This window comes from Triticum dicoccoides, chromosome 7A, assembly GCF_002162155.2.
Source record: "Triticum dicoccoides isolate Atlit2015 ecotype Zavitan chromosome 7A, WEW_v2.0, whole genome shotgun sequence".
NCBI lineage: Eukaryota > Viridiplantae > Streptophyta > Magnoliopsida > Poales > Poaceae > Triticum > Triticum dicoccoides.
Window position 1 is genome coordinate 498,315,895 of NC_041392.1, and position 8,408 is coordinate 498,324,302.

Below are 8,408 nucleotides of genomic sequence, written 5' to 3' on the forward strand. Positions count from 1 at the left end.
AAGGAATCGCTCGATCGGGTTCAGTTAACAGCCATCGATCGATCGCTCGGGTTCAGTAACGCGTAGCTTGCAGTGCAATCGCTCTGGTTCAGTTAGAGCCCAACGCCTCACTCGGGTTCAGTTAGAGCCAACGCCTCGCACACACACGCGTACGTGTACAAGAGAAACGCGCATCGCTCGGCCCCCGACCTCCCACCGTAACCGGGAACTCCCCGAAATTTTCCTCGCCCTCGCTTCTACCACGGTTTTTTCCATCATGGACGGCCCAAAGAATGTCATGCAACTGCGTCTCCGGCCCGTCCAGGATGAAAAGCCATTTTCTGTCATGATTTTTTGTCATAGAAGTAGGAGCCCACCACATCTATGATGATACCGGGTTTTGTCACAACTATCGTCATAGAAGTGTCATATGTATGACAGAAAAAAAATTCGTTCGGCCCAAAATGTCACGGATGTGTCTTTTTTTGTAGTATAACCGGGTAACCGTGAAGGCCTCGTGTGTGTTGCAGCCCAACACCCCTCCAAAGTGGCCCAAAACCCATCTAAACCCCATCCATCCTCTCGGTCATTCGATCACGATCGTGTGGCCGAAAACCGCACCTCATTTGGACTCTCCTATCTTCCTCTACCTATATATTTGTGTCTCCTCCGAAAATTCGCGGATGAACCCTAGCAAACTCCCTCTTCGCGTCGCCGGACAAATCCTCCGCACCCGGACATGTCCGCACCACCGTCCGCGTCCAATCGGAGATTGACACATGGCACGCCGCCGTCCCACCGCCGCCGCGGCCCGTGGAGCCCATTCGGGGCCCGTGCGAGCCCAGATCTCGCCGCCGTCCGGCCCGCTTCGTCCCGCCGTCTCACCAAATGCCGGCCGGTCCCGCCGCTCGGCGGACTCCACCACCATCGTCGGTGCAGCCGCCCGCCACCGCCGCAGCGCTCCACCGCCGCGCCTGCTCGCCGCCACCCATGCTCCTCCGCCGCGCGCCGCCTCCTACTCCACCGCGCGCCGCCCGCACCCCACTGCCAGATCCGTCGCCACCGGCCGACTTGCTCCGTCGCCGCCCGCGAGGTGCCTGCGCCGCCTCGTTCCTCTGCTGCTCGCTTGCCGGTGCGCCGCGCCTCGCGCACACCGCCGCCATTCGCTGCCAATCGCCATCGCCGCCTTCGCCTGCCGGCGCCGCCCCGCTCCTTTCCTCGCCGGAGCTACGCCAAGCCACCGGACTTCGCCCGCCTCGGATCCGGACAGGTGGGATGAGATCCACCCGTTCCGCGAACCAAACGCCCGCGCCCCGTCCCGTGCGCCTTCGTCCATGTACACCTCCGTACAATTTTTCTCGAGGTGAATTTGACCAAGTCCCCGAAGATCTTATTATTTTAAGCCTATGTTCATCATGTCATAACTCCGCATCCGTAGCTCCGTTTCGTGCATGTGGCATATCAAAATGTTCATCTGGATGTGCTCTTTATTTTGTTCCATTGCACCATGCTTGTTTGAGTCCATCTTGATGCCCTAATAGCTGTTGCAAAAGTGCTATATAATGTTAGGTGCTGATTCTTATCAGTTTATGAGCATTTGTCATTTTTGCCATGATTATTGTGTGATGCATATGAGCATGAGCTCTACATGTGTTTTGTTATATGCCATGCCATCTTTACAGGGGTGTATTCCATGTATTTTTGTAATCAATGTGGTGACTAGCACAAGCATGCAAAGTAGCTCTTGTAATATTGCTGATTTCAGAGACTTAGAATTTCACGAAGTCTTTGTCTGCTGTTATTTTTATGTCATGTATTCATGTTGCTATAGAGTGATCCATGCTTCTTTTGAGTATGTTCAGTAAGGATGATTTTGAGATATTGTTATGCTCTATCCATCCATGCCCTTGTTTGCATTTGTGGAGTGCCCTAGCATGACTCAATCTTGCTCTACTTTTGCTATAAAATATTCCTAGCAGATTGTTTACGTGTTAATCAATGTTGCCAAGGTTGTTGTAGTTGATCCATGCATGATATGAGATTGTTATTGCCATGTTTAGCTTCTTGATCATGTCTTCTTGCTGGGTGTATGTTTAGTTTGCCATGCAATGCCTTGTGGTGAGTGCATCGAGCTCGCAAACATGCCTACGTAACTCTGTTTATGCCATGTCCAGTTTTCTGCTAAGTCTGAATCTGTTAACGAAACTTTCTATGTCTACATGGGTGCCATCATATCTTCTGATCCTTTTTGGCTTATGGTCAGTAAGGGACTTTGGTTATATGCTTTGAGTAGATTCATGCCACGCCTTGTTTTGCCATGATATATTCCTATAGCATGTTGTTATCTTGCTCTAAACATTGCTTCCTAATGTTACACTACAAGAAATATGTCAACTTGTGACCACCACTATTGGTCACTGAATGGTCACAAATTTCCATTTGTGACCTTTTTGTGACAAAAAACATAAGGTCAAAAGCTGGCCGTCATAAACTGACTATAGCGACCTTTCTTCTGGAATGGTCGCAAACGTTTATGACCAAAAAAAGGTCGTAGATTTAACGACCAACTGTTTTGGTCACTAGCAATCCGACCACACCACGTCAGATCCACCGTGGCAAGCTGACGTGGCAGACTTACGACCAAATGAAAAGGTCGTAAAATAGAATCAGCCCGGTCCATTTCAGCCGTCTTGATGGGCCAAGCCCAATAATTCAGCCCATTTAATTTTTTTTCTCTTTATTTTGCTTATTTGCATGGGCCTGGCCCAATAATTTGGCCTTTTATTTTCTAGGAATGGAGCCTTTTTCTGATGAATTTTTTTTATATTCCACTATTGTTTTGGACCACAGCCTTTTTAGTCTAGTTCGAATTTGGGCCTTGGCCTTTTTATTTTGTGTTATGCAGCCTTTTGTAAAAAAAATTCTTACAGTCATTTCTTTTTTTAGGCCCAAGCCTTTTTAGTCTAAATCTTGTTTGGGCCTCGGCCTTTTTAGAGTCCAGGTTCTTATTTTGCATAACTATAAACAAAAAGGCCCAGGTGCACAAGTGATCCACAAGCCCAGGTTCAAATAGCAAGGCCCAGGTGCACAAGTGATCCACATAACTTCACAGAAAATAAACAGAGGTTCACAAGATCACATAACTTCACAGGTTCACATAACTTCACAGGTTCACTAGATCACATAACTTCACAGGTTCAAACTAGGCAGCAATGCAACAAAATACTCAAAGACAAAGAGGTTCACAGCCATCAAACTAGGCAGCAATGCAACTACCTTAGCAGCTCAAAGACAAACTGCACAGCCATCAAACTGCCTTAGCTCCAAAGAGATCCATCAAGTGGGCTAACTGCTCTTCCTGCTCTTGAGACTTCTTGCGCAGCAGCTCAAGTTCCTTGTCGCGTGCAGCTTCAGATTCTTCCGCCTTCATCTTGATTGCCGCCAATTCTTCTTGCATCACTTCAGCTTGAAGCTCAGACCTCTCCAGCTTCTGCTCAAGGTCACGAACATGAGCAGCAACTTCAGTTGTTGCTTTACCGGAGTTGTTCCTAGATGACTGGAGCCCAACATTCCTGAGGAATGTGCTTTGCTTGACTTCGGTCTTAAGGACTTGTTCGACAATTTCAACAGCAGACTTTGGCTCTTCATCTTCTGGTACCGGCGCGTCCTTCATTTTTTCCATCTCAAGCTAGCATATGGAGCAAAATGATAGGCATTAGTGGGAGATCTATTTCACATTTTGCAAACCAAACCAAGCAAGAGAAACCAAACCAGCACACAAATGTATTATTTGAAGTAACCAAACCAGCACACAAAATCTATACAAGAAGATGATGACTAGTGACCTGGAGACATGCAATTGGAACAATATGATCACTTCATTAAGCCTAGAATGGTGGTTCTATATAAGATGGCTTCCCGAGTGAGCCGATCATCAAACTAACATTCAGATCAAATTTCATCATATCATAAAAAATGCATCAAATAGCTACAGCAAGTTCTGATATCTTTGTTGAACTATCAAACAACATCAAAGCATGGAACATAGCGTGTGTTCTTGACTGGCTCCGAATCAAACAACATCAAATCATCAAAGTATCAAAGTTGGTTGTGAATCAAACAGGGCAAAGCATGGAGTGACTTACTATAGCAATCTTGACTGGCTCCGAAAACCTGTGCTTCTTGCTGTTGTGGGTGGCCTTAAACAAGTCAATCGCAGACAGCTCCTCACCCTTACGCTCTTCTTTCTGAAATGTTTTTCAACAAAAATCAAAATGTTATTCAGCAAGAATCAGAAATGTTATTCAATGAGGATCAAACGGTAAGGTCTCTAGAGAAGAGTTCTCACAGTGGCAAAAATGTGTGCTGTGTAGTTCCTGGAACCAGTTCTGTGATTGTACACGACTTTTTCTCGATTCATCTTGTTCGACACATAGGTTTCCTACAAAAAAGCATACTGTCAGCATGATCTAGCACTAGCATATCATGTGCAGAACATAAAGCATCAAACAAAGCAGAGACAAACCTTGTGTCTTGGGGTAGACCACATCTCCACCAGAGCTTGCCATTCACCATCCGTTAGATGAGGCACCGGAGACTTAATGCTGACTTTATTTGCGGCTACGGTATCAAAATACTTCTTCTTGATCTGATGGCGTCTGTTCTTTGAATATTTCTGTAGAATATCTTTGCACGAGGTCTTGATGGTCTCCGAGTCCGGGTTCATCTCAAAATTTGCCTACCAAGATAGCAAACAAGGTAGGAACAATATTAGTGATCATGCATAGGTGTAACAGAAAATAGATAGCACATTAACTATGAAACAAGTAGCTTACAGCAACTTTCTCAATGTAGTTCTCCAATAGACTAGCATTTTTTTGTATAGCTTGAAGTGAGGAAGAACCGGAAGATGGCTTTTTGCAACGAGTCCACACTCAGAAGCAAGCTTTGCTGCCTACAGAGGCTTCTCTGGACGAATCATCCCTTCGGCAATTTGGATAGGCACCTTGCTACCAGGCGACTTGGTGATCCTCTCTAGCCCTTTGCCCTTTATAAGTCTAGTCTTGGGAGTCATTGCATCTGAAAATGAAACTGAACTCATAAATTAGAATAGAAATCGACAAATGCAGGAATCGACAAAAGCATACATGATCATTCCATTTGGAAAATGCACTAGTAAAAGATAGCATTGCAAAGGTCAACTTGCCTGATTGAAGCACAAGCTGCTGTTCTTCTTCATTGATGACAGCGTTCCTGTCAATAGAAGGTGCAACAGGGCTGAGGTCTGTGTGGACAGTGCTTGCTTCATCAATGCAGATGGTTCCTGCTTCATCTAGGCAGACCGTGCCACTTCCATCCATGCTGAGAGTGGTTCCTTCATCCATGGGCGGCAACTCATCACCCGTTTGCACCAAGGTCTGAGAGTCCATGCGCAGCATACTTTCCTGATGGTCCGTCGCAGTCGCCATCCTTGTTTTCTGCCTTGTGACTCTATCAAGGGCAAGTTCATCAGGTTCCAGGATCCTCTTTTTTGTCCTGGAGCTGGGGCCATCACCCTTCCTGGAGGCATTGCAGTAGATGTTTATGAGCTCTTGTTCTTCTTGTTGACTGTTTTCTTAACACCAGGCCTGTTCGTCCTAGATTCCTTCAGTGCCTCGTATAAACAGCATGGAAAAAAGCATTAGATCACAAGAGAAATATGTGAGCACAAGGAATAACATAGAATAATAGAACCCCAACCCTCCAAGCAAGACAGAGTTTGCACCTTAACAATCTTGTTGACTACAACATCATCCACTTCCTCTCCATCAATAACTTCATCCTCCTTAGGATTGTACTCTGGGTCATCATTGATAACTCCACTACCCTCTTGAACCTCATCACTTCTACCTTCTTGTACACCATTTGTTTTCCTAATCATCGACGCTATTGCACCGATGCCAAGGGACTGGAACATCCGATTGTTCCTCATGATATTTCTAGCCCTAACCTTCTCGTACTCGGCGAGAGGCTCTTCTTTGCATGATAAAGGAAATGTAACTATTAGGTGAATGTTTGGAATGCATGGACAGACAACCAAACATATCTTATGAAAATTTATTATCATTTAATCCTAGTTATTCAGGTAAGGAAGACTAACAGCACATAGGCACAATTAAGCCAGCTTATTCAGATTGCAGCAATACATTTCACTTAGCATATTAAGACATAGATTTTATGAAACTGACAGTATAACCACAAGGAGCAAGTTGCATACCAATGGTTGGCCTCATGCTTGACCTTGTCCTCCTTGCCATGGATGATCTTGAGGTGGTGCTTGCAAAATAGAATAAACAACAATCAGATACAATAGGGATAAAGTAAAATGATGCACTTGTATCAATAAAGGAAAGCATTTGAACCATCATGCACATACATGTAATACATGTGAAACAAACTTGATGGATAAACAATACAGTGATCTAGTGTTATTAATTAAGATAACATGTAAGTGCACTAAACAAGCATGCATGTACACTAGTAGCAAGTAAGAAAAGTGCATAAGTGCTACTAAAGCAAGCAAGCAAGCAAAGTGCTACTGATAGAAACAAGCAAGCAATGAAGGAAATTGAAGAGAAGAAAGCAAGTATTATTGATACAAACCCTAATTAATAAGCAAACAAGTAGCTTCTTCTCCAAGTTATACTAATACTAGCAAGTACTGCTGATGGAAACCCTAATTAAGCATGTACTGCTGATAGAGCCCACCCCGCGCTCTCTTTCCTTCCCCAGTCCCCACATGATCACATATACATCATGTGGTAAATCTAACAATGTCTCGTGCTAGTATTAGTATAGCACAATGATCTACAGTATATGATTGGTACCGTGACAACACTATCAGGTACACCATGAATGGCAGATGGACTTAATCATTTAGTATTAGTATAGCTCGCAGGAATGGCAATGTCTCATGCTAGTATTAGTATAGCTCACAGTAATGGTAGATGGACTTAATCATTTAGTAATGAACACCATGAATTAACTAGACCAACCCAGAGAGCATATATCACACCTACATGAACTACTCTAGTAGTAAAGTGAGCAGAAAGCTTTCTATATGTAAACCAAAGCATGGCAGGAGCTCACAAGATAGAAACCAAACATGAATAGGAACCTACAAACCCTAGATAGCATGGGAACAACAACTACAGAGCTTTAGATTTAGTGGCGACCATAATCAAGAACAAATAACAGAGTGCCACAACAAGCAAAACAAATCGAACACCCAAGAAGAATAACATCCTTGTTCTAGCAAATACAAAACAGGGAGAAGGCTTCAAAGGAAGATTTCTCAAAGAACACGTAGCCATTTCTACGAAGATGCAAATGGATATCAATACTTCACACAATGGCACAACAATTACAACACAATAGCTTACTCCAGGTTCTTATTTAACTCAAGAGGTGGCACTAAACTAGCCAAGTAAATTTTAAAGGATATGCAATATAATCCAAAACTTTAGTACCTGCTAGGGATTCCAAAGAGAAAACTACTACATCATGTTAACTATTAGTATGGCTACAAACGACCTCTTACAGACATCAACTTCAATGTCATCAAGCAAGAAAATCGCTATGACTACAGATTAACAAAGCATAACAAGGATTAACAAAGCAAATGGCTCTGAAGTAATACACTCTGACAAGTAAAGATTAACAAACCATAACAAGGATTGGTAGCAGACGGAGATGTAGATGGACAAAACCTGCTTTTGTGGTAGCCGTGCTTGACCTCCTCCTCCTGATGCTGCTCAATGACCTGCATGACAAAAAAGGCCATGGATGAGCTGCCACAGGGCATCCACATGACAACACAAAACATCAAGCAACGACATTGACAGGGATGCAAAATCAAAATAGAGCATACAAAATCTAGATTAAAGAACCACCTCTCCACAAAACCCTAACCCCATGAATCCATCCCCATCTCAAAATCACATTACCAATGACATGAACCCTAACCCCGTGAACAAGAAGGATATCATCCCATGAATCCTAACCCCATGAATCCATCCCCATCCCCATCCCCATGAAGAAGAACCCTAACCACCAAGAGATCCTAACCCTAACCATCAGGAGATCCTAACCCTAGAAGATGCACCATGAGATCCTAACCTTAGAAGATGCACCATGAGATCCACCGAACCACCAGAAAATCCTAACCCTAACGAGGGGAGTACCTGTCGTCGTGTTGTAGATGATGCAGCGGTGGCTCCTGTCGCAGTCGTCGCTCGCGTCTACCCTCTTGTCACCACCGTCGTTGATGTAGAGGAGCGGAGCAGCGATTCATCATCGAGGAGCAGAGCGGGGCGGGGTGGAGCAGAGGAGGAGGGGCTAGGGTTGCGGGGTGGGGAGAGGGGAGGGGGGTTCGTCGGGGCTGGCAGGTG